This window comes from Coregonus clupeaformis, chromosome 34 (assembly GCF_020615455.1).
Source record: "Coregonus clupeaformis isolate EN_2021a chromosome 34, ASM2061545v1, whole genome shotgun sequence".
NCBI lineage: Eukaryota > Metazoa > Chordata > Actinopteri > Salmoniformes > Salmonidae > Coregonus > Coregonus clupeaformis.
In genome coordinates, this window is record NC_059225.1 from 8,479,692 (window position 1) to 8,494,608 (window position 14,917).

Sequence of the window (14,917 nt, forward strand, 5' to 3'; positions counted from 1 at the left end):
GGGGCTTGAATTTTCGAGCTCTCCCCTTAGGTTTTGCGGTGACATAGTGTCCCCATGAGTGACAGAGCACTGAGCCAATCACGGCGCAACTAGAGAACATTACCAACCCCTATTCTCCATAATTTCCGCTGGCTGCCCCACCACCACAGAAAGCACTGAGCTAGGCTGAAACACCTGCATTTTGGAGCTGCCTTACTCAAGAAAACAAAAAAGAGACCATGTTTGTATGGCGGCTTTATTAACTCAATTATTATTTATTTTTTACATTGTTTGCAAACAGATATGTGACACGTATTAATGTCAAAATAACATTCAAAACAGGCAACAACAACAACAAAAAAATAAAAAATATAAATATATTATTTCATAGCTAAACCCACCTGCCCTGAATGACGGGTCGCCACTGCCCTTAGGTCAGTACCAAGCATTATACATTTCAGGCATGTTTTTCCAGCACCATGGTTTGTGGCTAGCCATTTGTGCTCTCCAAATGAGGCATGCTCAGACCCTACCTAGCTCAATTGGCCTACGAAATAAACAATCTCTCCCCTCCTACAGTATCATGTGAGCCACCCTCTAATCACCAGTGTTTATTACTTGCGGGCTAAACCATTAGCTTTATGACACGGTAAGGGCTCTGTGGCTGCTAATTTATAGAGGGAAGCCATTAAACTTAGCGTCAACCTGGAGAAAAGATAGCCTTTGTTTCCATGCATGTCTGAATAGCCTTGCTTCAGGGCCTGTTATTATCGTGTTTTGCCTTTGGCCCTGCTATTTTATTTTATTTTATCAGGATCCCCATCAGATGACGCCATGACGACAGCTAGTCTTTCTGTGGTCCGAATAACAACAACTCGTCTTCCCTTATTTTCTCAGTAGGGATAAGGGGGTTGATTTAGGAGAGAAGGGTACTCATATATAAAACGATATACATTTCAATATATTTAAAGTCAAGTTAAATGTATTTCAAATACACGTAGATACATTCGCATCTTTGCTCAAATACATGTAATGCCTGACAATATTCCCGAAATGCATCGCTATGACTACAGGCTATGGCATCTAGTCTACAGGCTATGGCATCTAGTCTACAGGCTATGGCATCTAGTCTACAGGCTATGACATCTAGTCTACAGGCTATGGCATCTAGTCTACAGGCTATGGCATCTAGTCTACAGGCTATGGCATCTAGTCTACAGGCTATGGCATCTAGTCTACAGGCTATGGCATCTAGTTATGACATCTAGTCTACAGGCTATGGCATCTAGTCTACAGGCTATGGCATCTAGTCTACAGGCTATGGCATCTAGTCTACAGGCTATGGCATCTAGTCTACAGGCTATGGCATCTAGTCTACAGGCTATGGCATCTAGTCTACAGGCTATGACATCTAGTCTACAGGCTATGGCATCTAGTCTACAGGCTATGGCATCTAGTTATGGCATCTAGTCTACAGGCTATGGCATCTAGTCTACAGGCTAGGGCATCTAGTCTACAGGCTATGGCATCTAGTCTACAGGCTATGGCATCTAGTCTACAGGCTATGGCATCTAGTCTACAGGCTATGGCATCTAGTCTACAGGCTATGGCATCTAGTCTACAGGCTATGGCATCTAGTCTACAGGCTAGGGCACCTAGTCTACAGGCAAAGTGGTTCCTAATTTGACTTCTTAAATTACTTTTTACGTATTGATAAATTCAGATCATGGTGAGTAAAACCTTTTTTTTTTACATTCTGTCATAAAGAGCACTTGTTCAACTTTTATAAAATGCACGTTTTCTCAAGAGGTAAAGGAAAACTGTTTTTCATATTATTTTATTTAGTTTTTTATCGATTTAAAAACGATATATACATTGTACAACACTCCGCAATATGTCAAAGTCTAGGTCTTGTGCTTCCAATGTGTTCGTAACCAAGTGGGAAGTGGAAATTTACCACATCTGGTAAAAATCCACTTCAACTGCCCTCCAACTGGTAATTACTAGATAAATCATCCATGAATCCCCTCGTGACAGGGGGAATGGAAGCTTGTTGTGTGCAGCAGGGAGGGGCAATAGAATGCAAGCTTCACAAAAGAAAAAGGAAATCGTTAAAACATTTCTAGTCTTTAACAGGGTTGACGTGTTAGGCTCATCCCGCTCAGTCTTTCACCCCAAAACACCAGAAAATGGCCAAAAAGAGTAGAACCAGCTCACCTACATTTACACTATGATTTTACTATTAGATGTTCAATATATATATATTTTTTATAAATATTTAAAAAGGTATAGTTTCACCATGTTAAAATGAGAGTTCAATTCACGTAACAGGGATGACCTTAAAATGAGGGACAGATGTCAATTAAATCACAGACACTAATCACATTAAATAAATAACAACTAGGGCTTTGCAATGATGGTGAAAACTGAGTATTTTGGGGGGTTAGTGGTTTAAAATCTTCCTGGAAGTCACAGAGGGTGCAGGGTGACTGAGGGACATGTAAAAATGCTGAATTTTGGCACTTTAGCAAGTCTTTATTCATATTGGGAATCTGATTTATTGAATTCTGATTTATGTCCATTTGGTCTACTTTAAAGGGCACTTAGGGTTAGGGTTTCATAACTTTTCAAATTCAATATTGGTGGATAATATCTACTTAACACATCAAAGGGACGCAAAAGGCACTCATTTCGTGGAACAACCCGGTACACGTTGAGTTCTGCCGGTTGGACTTTGGATGCAATGCTCTCCACAAGTTTGTTTGTTTATTTGGAAGACATTCAGTCACTACATGACCGATAATGTATCATGTTTGTAGTCATTTTTGAAGCATTTAAATGCATGTTAGTGCTTTTGGAATGTTTCTAATGCGTGTCAAGTACAATAAAAATGCATTTTGACAAAATACCCTGAACAAAAATACAAACGCAACATGTAAAGTGGTCCCATGTTACATGAGCTGAAATATGATGCAACTCTAATGAGGATATGAAAAAAGTTACATGAAAGGCATGAGCTTTTTTATGTAGGCTGCACACACTTCATCACAATTTGACAAGCACTTGATAATGCCTCGAATTTCCCGGCGGCATCCCCTTTGTCTGGCCGTAATGCCCCCTAAAAAAGCCTTTTGCGGCCAGTGGCCGTTGTGCCCTTGGGCTGAATATAATAATTATAATTCCCTTCTCCCGGCTACACGCTCCCAAGCACCTCTCACTCACATGGCTCTCTCAGATATCTCAATTCTTATTACCAATGCCCGTCATGATCGGGTCCTTCGCACAGCATCTCTGGTCCTTCTCATAGGCTACAATTGAAGACAGACACATCGGGGGACGCAACTGCGCGCGTCCTTATCCAATTCCGAGGTACATATTGAAGATACTGTCCACATTTACTTTTCGTCAGCCATCAAGATGAGTAGGCCTAACGAACAGCAAAAGCACTACTCTATGTCAATCTACTATCCCCCGTATTACAAAAGTCGACCTATTCTGTGCAAGAAATAAATATTCCAAACAGAGTCTGGGACAGTTGTGGGATGCGATAGATCCCAAATTAATACAACCACTAGCATCAAAAAACCTTTTCAAAGCAATGAGGCTGACGCAACAGATCAGAACGTATAGCTAAAAATGTTGATAAACTATTAGGCTATTTCTTCACATTATAAGCGCAGCAATGCACACACGGCCAAAATGCAATCAATTAGCGCGAAAACGCCATTCTCAAAAGTGACCGCAAATGCGATTATGCATGTAATGCTTTATTATAAGGTGCATTTTTATGGTGAAAATGATCTTCCCCAAACTTGAAACTCACGCACGGTCTATGTATGCAAGTTAGGCTCTATACCGGTTGTAAAGTGGATTAATGTGCTTGATTTTAAGAAGTTATTTGGCCACTTTAGTTGAGTACAAACCTTATCAAAACATATACAGTGCATTCGGAAAGTATTCAGACCCCTTGACTTTTTCCACATTTTATGATGTTATAACATTATTCTAAATTTGATTAAAATAGTTTTTTTCCTCATCAATGTACGGTTGTAGTCAAAAGTTTTGAGAATTACACAAATACTAATTTTCACAAAGTCTGCTGCCTCAGTTTTGATGATGGCAATTTGCATATACTCCAGAATGTCATGAAGAGTGATCAGATGAATTACAATTAATTGCAAAGTCCCTCTTTGCCATGAAAATGAACTTAATCCCCAAAAAACATTTCCACTGCATTTCAGCCCTGCCACAAAAGGACCAGCTGCCATCATGTCAGTGATTCTCTCGTTAACACAGGTGAGAGTGTTGACGAGGACAAGGCTGGAGATCACTCTGTCATGCTGATTGAGTTACAATAACAGAATGGAAGCTTTAAAAGGAGGGTGTTGCTTGAAATCATTGTTCTTCCTCTGTTAACCATGGTTACCTGCAAGGAAACACGTGCCGTCATCATTGCTTTGCACAAAATGGGCTTCACAGGCAAGGATATAGCTGCTAGTAAGATTGCACCTAAATCAACCATTTATCGGATCATCAAGAACTTCAAGGAGAGAGGTTCAATTGTTGTGAACACAGTGAGGCAAAGACGTTTGGAGGATGGCCTGGTGTCAAGAAGAGCAGCAAAGAAGCCACTTCTCTCTAGGAAAAACATAGGGACACACTGATATTCTGCAAAAGGTACAGGGATTGGACTGCTGAGGACTGGGGTAAAGTCATTTTCTCTGATGAATCCCCTTTCCGATTGTTTGGGGCATCCGGAAAACACCTTGTCCGGAAAAGACAAGGTGAGCGCTACCATCAGTCCTGTGTCATGCCAACAGTAAAGCATCCTGAGACCATTCATGTGTGGGGTTGCTTCTCAGCCAAAGGAGTGGGCTCACTCACAATTTTGCCTAAGAACACAGCCATGAATAAAGACTGGTACCAATATATCCTCCAAGAGCAACTTCTCCCAACCATCCAAGAACAGTTTGGTGATGAACAATGCCTTTTCCAGCATGATGGAGCACCTTGCCATAAGGCAAAAGTGATAACTAAGTGGCTCGGGGAACAAAACATCAACATTTTGGGTCCATGGCCAGGAAACTCCACAGACCTTAATCCCATTGAGAACTTGTAGTGGATCCTCAAGAGGCGGGTGGACAAACAAAAACCCACAAATTCTGACAAACTCCAAGCATTGATTATGCAAGAATGGGCTGCCATCAGTCAGGATGTGGCCCAGAAGTTAATTGACAGCATGCCAGAGCTGATTGCAGAGGTCTTGAAAAAGAAGGGTCAACACTGCAAATATTGACTCTTTGCATAAACTTAATGTAATTGTCAATAAAAGCCTTTCACACTTATGGAATGCTTGTAATTATACTTCAGTATATCATAGTAACATCTGACAAAAATATCTCATAACACTGAAGCAGCGAACTTTGTGAAGGCCAATACTTGTGTCATTCTCAAAACTTTTGACCACGACTGTACACACAATACCCCATAATGACAAAGCAAAAATAGGTTTTTAGAAATGTTAGCAAACTGAAATATCTATTTACATAAGTGTTCAGACCATTTACTCAGTAATAATAATAATAATAATAATAATATGCCATTTAGCAGACGCTTTTATCCAAAGCGACTTACAGTCATGCGTGCATACATTTTTTTTTGTGTATGGGTGGTCCCGGGGATCGAACCCACTACCTTAGCGTTACAAGCGCCGTGCTCTACCAGCTGAGCTACAGAGGACCACACAGTACTTTCTTGAAGCAATTTTTGCAGCGATTACAGCCTTGAGTCTTCTTGGGTATGACGCTACAGGCTTGGCACACCTGTATTTGGGGAGTTTCTCCCATTATTCGCTGCAGATCCTCTCAAACTCTGTCAGGTTGGATGGGGAGCGTCGCTGCACAGCTATTTTCAGGTCTCTCCAGAGATGTTAGATCGGGTTCAAGTCCGGGGTTTGGCTGGGCCACTCAAGGACATTCAAAGACTTGTCCCGAAGCCACTCCTGCGTTGTCTTGGCTGTGTGCTTAGGGTCGTTGTCCTGTTAGAAGGTTAACCTTCGCCCCAGTCTGAGGTCCTGAACACTCTGGAGCAGGTTTTCATCAAGGATCTCTCTGTACTTTGCTCCGTTCATCTTTCCCTCGATCCTGACTAGTCTCCCAGTCCCTGCCGCTGAAACACATCCCCACAGCATGATGCTGCCACCACCATGCTTCACCGTAGGGATGGTGCCAGGTTTCCTCCAGACGTGACGCTTGGCATTCAGGCCAAACAGTTCAATCTTGGTTTCGTCAGACCAGAGAATCTTGTTTCTCATGGTCTAAGAGTCTTTAGGTGCCTTTTGGCAAACTCCAAGCGGGCTGTCATGTGCTTTTTACTGAGGAGTGGCTTCCGTCTGGCCACTCTACCATAAAGGCCTGATTGGTGGAGTTCTGCAGAGATTGTTGTCCTTCTGGAAAGTTCTCCCATCTCCACAGAGGAACTCTGGAGCTCTGTTAGAGTGACCATCGGGTTCTTGGTCGCCTCCCTGACCAAGGCCCTTTCCCCCAATTGCTCAGTTTGGCCAGGCGGCCAGCTCTAGGAAGAGTCTTGGTGTTTCCGAACTTCTTCCATTTAAGAATGATGGAGGCCACTGTGTTCTTGGGGACCTTCAATGCTTTGTACCCTTCCCCAGATCTGTGCCTCGACACAATCCTGTCTCGGAGCTCTACGGACAATTCCTTCGACCTCATGGCTTGGTTTTTGCTCTGACATGCACTGTCAACTATGGGACCTTATATAGGCAGGTGTGTGCCTTTCCAAATAATGTCCAATCAATTGAATTTACCACAGGTGGACTCCAATCAAGTTGTAGAAACATCTCAGGGATGATCAATGGAAAAATGATGCACCTGAGCTCAATTTCGTGTCTCATAACAAAGGGTCTGAATACTTATGTAAATAAAGTATTTCTGTTTCTAAGATTTTATAAATTAGCAAAAAAAAATTAAGAACCTGTTTTCGCTTTGTCATTATGGGGTATTGTGTGTAGTTGATGAGATTTTTTATTTATTTAATCAACTTTAGAATAAGGCTGTAACGTAACAAAATGTGGAAAAAGTCAAGGGGTCTGAATACTTTACGAATTCACTGTAGGCCTATGGGCTAGGCTACGTGAGGTGTGCAAATATGATTTGAAAAAGTCGGGAAAAAGGGCCAGCGCTGTTTCTCGCCTTACTGCACACAAGCTGGGCATCATTCACGTGATAGGCTAATATTGCCACCCATCAGACTATTCTTGATTTAAGCTTGTCTTTACATATACTAAATACATTTTGTTTTGATTTAGAATGGACCATTATCATGCACCTGTCTCGGAAAAGGGGCAGAGAAAAAATATACATGTCATCTATGCACTTAAATAGCGAATGGAGGACGCTATTCCTGTGGTTCCTTTTAATGCCAGCCAGGTAGGCTATACTCCTGTTGGAAAGATAAACAATGTGCTTAATATTAGGAAAGTTGAGAAATAAATATAGTAGGCCTAGTCTATAGAAAGCTGATGGGATCCTCCTCTTTTTAATAAAGGCCATCAAAACTCTGTTTTCTCATGCAATTGCACAGCCTATAGAAATGTTGCACAACTTGAGCTCATGGGCTCTCATGGGGTGTTTGATTAGATTTTCGATCACATTTGCATTGATGTCAGAGTGATTAGAGGGACAATAGAGTGCTGAGTACCAGGCAGTTAGCAAGTTTGGTAGGCTACTAATGACCAGCAGCAGCATCAGAGCTTGGAGAAGCCTAGTTGCCGTGACTAAACGGTCACGTGGAATTTGACTGCGGTCATGACTCGTGACCTCCGGTGTGGTGGTAATATGGTCACCGTAACAACCCTAAGGGAGCATGCAATTGGCATGCTAACTGCAGGAATGTCCCCCAGAGAATTCTATGTTAATTTCTCTACCATAAGCCGCCTCCAACGTCGTTTTAACGAATTTGGCAGTATGTCCAACCATCCTCACAACTGCAGAACACGTGTATGGCGTTGTGTCGGCGAGCAGTTAACTGATGTCAACATTGTGAACAGAGTGCCCCGTGGTGGCGGTGGGGTTATGGTATGGGCAGGTATAAGCTACGGACAATGAACACAATTGCATTTTATTGATGGCAATTTGAATGCACATTGTTGTGCCATTCATCCGCCGCCATCACCTGATGTTTCAGCATGATAACGCACGGCCCCATGTTGAAAGGATCTGTACACATTTCCTGGAAGCTGAAAATGTCCTGGATTGAAGTGTACGACAGCGTGTTCCAGTTCCCGCCAAAATCCAGCAACTTCGCAAAACCATTGAAGAGGAGTGGGACAACATTCCACAGGCCACAATCAACAGCCTGATCAACTCTATGCAAAGGAGATGTGTCACGCTGCATGAGGCAAATGGTGGTCACACCAGATACTGACTGGTTTTCTGATCCACGCCCCTACCTTTTTTTAAAGGTATCTGTGACGAACAGATGCATATCTGTATTCCCAGTCATGTGAAATCCATAGTTTAGGGCCTAATGAATTTATTTCAATTGACTGATTTCCTTATGAACTGTAACTCATTAAAATCTTCGAAATTGTTTCATGTTGCATTTATATTTTTGTTCAGGCAGCAGCCTATTAGAAGACTTTGAGGCGTGGCCTGTTAGTGGCATGCCTTTGTCGTAGTGCTTTTTTAAAAACATTTACATTTTACATTTTCGTCATTTAGCAGACGCTCTTATCCAGAGCGATTTACAAATTGGTGCATTCACCTTATGATAGCCAGTGGGACAACCACTTTACAATATATCTATATTTTTTTTTTTTTTGGGGGGTAGGGGGAGGGTAGAAGGATTACTTTTATCCTATCCCAGGTATTCCTTAAAGAGGTGGGGTTTCAAGTGTCTCCGGAAGGTGGTGAGTGACTCCGCTGTTCTGGCGTCGTGGTGGAGCTTGTTCCACCATTGGGGTGCCATAGCAGCGAACAGTTTTGACTGGGCTGAGCGGGAACTGTGCTTCCGCAGAGGTAGGCGGGCCAGCAGGCCAGAGGTGGATGAACGCAATGCCCTCGTTTGGGTGTAGGGACTGATCAGAGCCTGATTTTACCTCCCATGAGATGGATTGTCATGCCAGTTAATCTGTTATGTTGTGTTCTGTGAATAAATGGTAAGCTTGTACACTACCTGTTCTTTGGTTTTAATGTGACTAACACAAGTGCATGTGTTATCAAATCACCTACTACTGTTTCATTGTTAAGATATGTTGTTAAAATATGATTTTGCCAATGTATTTAATTTGACATATATGTTTCTTTCAAAAAATATATTTCTTACAAATACATTTAAATGGATGTTGAAATATGTTTTACAAAACATTTCCAAATGTTACTGTATATTCTAAAATACATTCTGATGCATTTAACGTATGCTGTGATATACATTATTACATGCATGTATGTTCTATATGTTGGAATATATTTTAATACATTTTTTATATATATATATATATATATATATATATATATATATATATATATATATATATATATTAGAACATTATTTGGCCAATTTCAAATATTTCACATTTATCCTAAAAAATATATTAAAAAATATATTCTAAATTTATATTTTTCCAAAAGGGAGATAGTCTTTGGGAAAATAGCTAAGAAAAGTACCAGTGAAAATTGAATTGGTTTTCAACATACACTGAGTGTACAAAACATTAAGGACACCTTCCTAATATTGAGTTGTACCCCCCACTTTTGCCCTCAGAACAGAACAATTCATCAGGGCATGGACTCTACAAGGTGTCGAAAGCGTTCCACAGGGATGCTGGCCCATGTTGACTCCAATGCTTCCCACAGTCGTGTCAAGTTGGCTGGATGTGCTTTGGGTGGTTGACCATTCTTGATACACACAGGAAACTGTTGAGCATGAAAAACCCAGCAGCATTGCAGTTCTTGACACACTCAAACCGGTGTGCCTGGTACCTGCTACCATACTCCGTTCAAAGGCACTGAAATCTTTATTCTTGCCCATTCACCCTCTGAATGGCACATATACGCAATCCCATGTCTCAATTGTCTCAAGGCTTAAAAATCATTATTTAACCTGTCTCCTCCCCTTCATCTTCACTGATTCAAATGGATTTAAAAAGTGACCTCAATAAGGGATCGTAGCTTTCAGCTGGTTACACCTGGTCAGTCTATGTCATGGAAAGAGCAGGTGTCCTTAATGTTTTTGTAAACTCAGTGAATGTTCACTCTGTAATAGCTTTTATTAAAAAGGCCACATTTTAAGATAAGATTTTAATATTCAACAATTTTACAAGCCAAATGCCACTTCATTGATGCGTAGCGTAGGGTATAAGCTGTGCTTTATGGGAGATTGGGTTTGATCAGGGCCTTGCAGGGGTCTCTTCCCTTTCCTTCTATGTGGCTGGGTGGGAGTTGTTGTCTGGGATCTCTCTGTATGAGTGTGTGTGTGTCAGAGAGAGAAATAGAGAGAGAGAGTTATGAGGAAGAGGTAGAAAATGAGAGAGAGCTGCCATGTTGTTATGCCTGATGGCTCTTTCTTCTTCAGTAACAGCTGGTGGTGTGAGGCCCGCGAAGGTGTGTGTGTGTGACTTTGTGCGTGTGTGTGTGTGTGTGTGTGTGTGTGTGTGTGTGTCTTTGTGTGTGAGAGAAAGAGAGAGTGAGAGAATAAGAAAAGGGTAGTTGTTATTGTTGCTGCTACTGTTGTTATTGTTGCTGCTACTGTTGTTATTGTTGCTGTTGCTGCTGCTGTTGTTATTGTTGCTGCTACTGTTGTTATTGTTGCTGCTACTGTTGTTATTGTTGCTGCTGCTGTTGTTATTGTTGCTGCTACTGTTGTTATTGTTGCTGTTGCTGCTGCTGTTGTTATTGTTGATGCTACTGTTGTTATTGTTGCTGCTACTGTTGTTATTGTTGCTGTTGCTGCTGCTGTTGTTATTGTTGCTGTTGCTGCTGCTGTTGTTATTGTTGCTGCTGCTGTTGTTATTGTTGCTGCTACTGTTGTTATTGTTGCTGTTGCTGCTGCTGTTGTTATTGTTGCTGCTGCTGTTGTTATTGTTGCTGCTACTGTTGTTATTGTTGCTGCTACTGTTGTTATTGTTGCTGCTACTGTTGTTATTGTTGCTGCTACTGTTGTTATTGTTGCTGTTGCTGCTGCTGTTGTTATTGTTGATGCTGCTGTTGTTATTGTTGCTGCTACTGTTGTTATTGTTGCTGCTGCTGTTGTTATTGTTGCTGCTACTGTTGTTATTGTTGCTGCTGCTGTTGTTATTGTTGCTGCTACTGTTGTTATTGTTGATGCTACTGTTGTTATTGTTGCTGCTACTGTTGTTATTGTTGATGCTACTGTTGTTATTGTTGCTGCTACTGTTGTTATTGTTGCTGCTACTGTTGTTATTGTTGCTGCTACTGTTGTTATTGTTGATGCTACTGTTGTTATTGTTGATGCTGCTGTTGTTGCCACATTGTAAGTGGTGGGAAAGGTGTGCCAGGGTTCTCTGGAACAGGTTAGAAGAACAGACGGTGCATGGGCCCTGCCTGGAATACACAATGCCCCATCACCAAACACACACGATGCTCAAACACACACACACAATTTGAAATCACAAAAGATAATATCTCTGGGAGTGGGGCACTACACTCTTAGAAAAAAAGGTTATATCTAGAGCCTAGAAGGATTCTTCAGCTGTCCCCATAGAACCTTTAAATAACCCTTTTTGATTCCAGGTAAAACCCTTTTGGTTCCAGGTAGAACTTTTTGGGGTTCCATGTAGAACCCTTACTACAGAGGGTTCTACCTGGAACCAAAAAGGGTTCACCTATGGGGAAAGAACCCTTTTTTTCTGAGAGTGTAAGCTAGTCAATACTGGAATAACACAGTAAGTTATAGCTTGAAAAATGAAACACAATCCTGTCCCCCTCTCATACATCTTTGGACCATTACCTTTTAGCTTCAGACTTCAGTTTAATACAAAACCTAATATCAGTACAATAACGTAATTAGGACAAGCGTGTGTTATTCTCTAAACAAAGTTATTTGGTTCAGTCAAAAAACTCAATGGAATCCATCTGCCGCAATACCATTTTGCATTGCCCATTTTGAACCACACTTGTGGAATAAGTCAGCTCCAGGCGTCCTCAAGTGATTCTGTAACGTTTCCTTTTGAAAAGCGATATCCCAAGTATAAATACAGTAAAGTAAACACACTAAAAGGGTAAAACAATAGGTTTTGAGCAAGGAGTAGGGCGTTCAACGAGTTGGTCTGATGGGAAGATGTGATGTCATTGGTCTCCCCCTTCGCTTGAGGAACAATAGAGGACAGAAGCGGGAAGGCCACACCCCCACGTGTGCCATGTCATGACTTACCTGGACCACCTATTGAGATGTGCCTGTTGTTAAGTAAATCAGGTGTTAAATGAGGTGAAAAGGAGACTGGAGTGCCACTTTAAGATAATGTGACACATTGTGATCAAGGTCTGGGACGATGCGTTGAACAAAAGGCCATTAAGTCTTGTAAGCATTCTCAACGGTGAAACATTGCTTTAGTTCTTGAGGAAGATTTATCGGCGCTAGGCTCCTGTAAAGACCTCCAATAAATCGAATGGAAATTGCGAATGTGTTGAGTTTTAAGTTGAGGCAGAGATGCATCGAAGCTATGTGAAACTGTGTGCTGCACACACGAGCCCGATCATTCCCTTTGAATGCACATGTGATTTATGTTGTCTCAACCCGCCAAATGCAAACAACTTACTATTTTCTCGTTTTCAAAAGGTCCCTAGCTCACAGTCTTAGAAAGTACTCACGAATTCTCTGGTCTTGAAAATACTAATGTCATCTGAATAGAGCAGAAATAATGCCCTGCTCATTTGCAGAATAGCAAGCATTCTCCTCCCAATGTCCTTCTTCCTGTGTTTTGAAAATGTATGCACTCACTAACTGTAAGTCGCTCTGGATAAGAACATCTGCTAAATGACTCAAATGAAAAAAAATTTGAGTCACACTGAGCGGTCATTAGGTTCCCATTTAACAAGACAGCTCATTGGAAAGGCAGAGAAAGGGGAGGAGCCAACTGAATTCCACTGTCACACACACACACACACACACACACAGACACACACACACAGACACACACACACACACACACAGACACACACACACACACACACACACACACACACACACACACACACACACACACACACACACACACACACACACACACACACACACACACACACACAATCACACAGACACACACACACATACACAGACACACACACACAGACACACACAGACACACACACACACACACAATTTGTAGCTTACATTCAGTGGACGTTACAATGCTAATGTTCAAAACTACTGTAGCAATAATATGGTCACCAAGGCTATGGTGGACTGCTAGTTATCGCATGATAGCCAAGGCTATGTTGAGCTGCTAGCTATAGCATGATAGCCAAGGCTACGTTAAGCTGTTAGCTATAGCATGATAGCCAAGGCTACGTTAAGCTGTTAGCTATAGCATGACAGCCAAGGCTAGGTTGAGCTTACATTTACATTTACGTCATTTAGCAGACGCTCTTATCCAGAGCGACTTACAAATTGGTGCATTCACCTTATAGCCAGTGGGATAACCACTTTACAATATGTATTTTTTTTTGGGGGGGTGGGGTAAGGGGGGGTAGAAGGATTACTTTATCCTATCCCAGGTATTCCTTAAAGAGGTGGGGTTTCAAGTGTCTCCGGAAGGTGGTGAGTGACTCCGCTGTCCTGGCGCCGCGAGGGAGCTTGTTCCACCATTGGGGTGCCAGAGCAGCGAACAGTTTTGACTGGGCTGAGCGGGAACTGTGCTTCCGCAGAGGTAGGGGGGCCAGCAGGCCAGAGGTGGATGAACGCAATGCCCTCGTTTGGGTGTAGGGACTGATCAGAGCCTGAAGGTACGGAGGTGCCGTTCCCCTCACAGCTTGAACACCAGACGGGCTGCGGCATTCTGGATGAGTTGTAGGGGTTTAATGGCACAGGCAGGGAGCCCAGCCAACAGCGAGTTGCAGTAATCCAGACGGGAGATGACAAGTGCCTGGATTAGAACCTGTGCCGCTTCCTGTGTAAGGCAGGGACGTACTCTCCGAATGTTGTAGAGCACGAACCTACAGGATCGGGTCACCGCCTTGATGTTAGCGGAGAACGACAGGGTGTTGTCCAGGGTCACGCCAAGGCTCTTTGCACTCTGGGAGGAGGACACAGCAGAGTTGTCAACCGTGATGGCGAGATCATGGAACGGGCAGTCCTTCCCCGGGAGGAAGAGCAGTTCCGTCTTGCCGAGGTTCAGCTTGAGGTGGTGATCTGTCATCCACACTGATATGTCTGCCAGACATGCAGAGATGCGATTCGCCACCTGGTTATCAGAAGGGGGAAAGGAGAAGATTAGTTGTGTATCGTCTGCGTAGCAATGATAGGAGAGGCCATGTGAGGATATGACAGAGCCAAGTGACTTGGTGTATAGCGAGAATAGGAGAGGGCCTAGAACTGAGCCCTGGGGGACACCAGTGGTGAGAGCACGTGGTGCGGAGACAGATTCTCGCCACGCCACTTGGTAGGAGCGACCTGTCAGGTAGGGCGCAATCCAAGAGTGAGCCGCGCCGGAGATGCCCAACTCGGAGAGGGTAGAGAGGAGGATCTGATGGTTCACAGTATCAAAGGCAGCAGACAGGTCTAGAAGGACAAGAGCAGAGGAGAGAGAGTTAGCTTTAGCAGTGCGGTGAGCCTCCGTGACACAGAGAAGAGCAGTCTCAGTTGAATGACCAGTCTTGAAACCTGACTGGTTTGGATCAAGAAGGTCATTCTGAGAGAGATAGGCTACATTGAGCTACATTGAGCTGCTAGCTATATATTAATG

The 14,917-nt window shown here is 42.7% G+C and overlaps 1 protein-coding gene across 1 annotated transcript in view; it reads left to right on the forward strand.

Annotated features, from left to right (window-relative positions):
* LOC121549441 (potassium voltage-gated channel subfamily H member 2) overlaps positions 1-14,917 on the forward strand; it is a 48,166-nt gene that overhangs the window by 24,027 nt on the left and 9,222 nt on the right. The window lies entirely within an intron of this gene.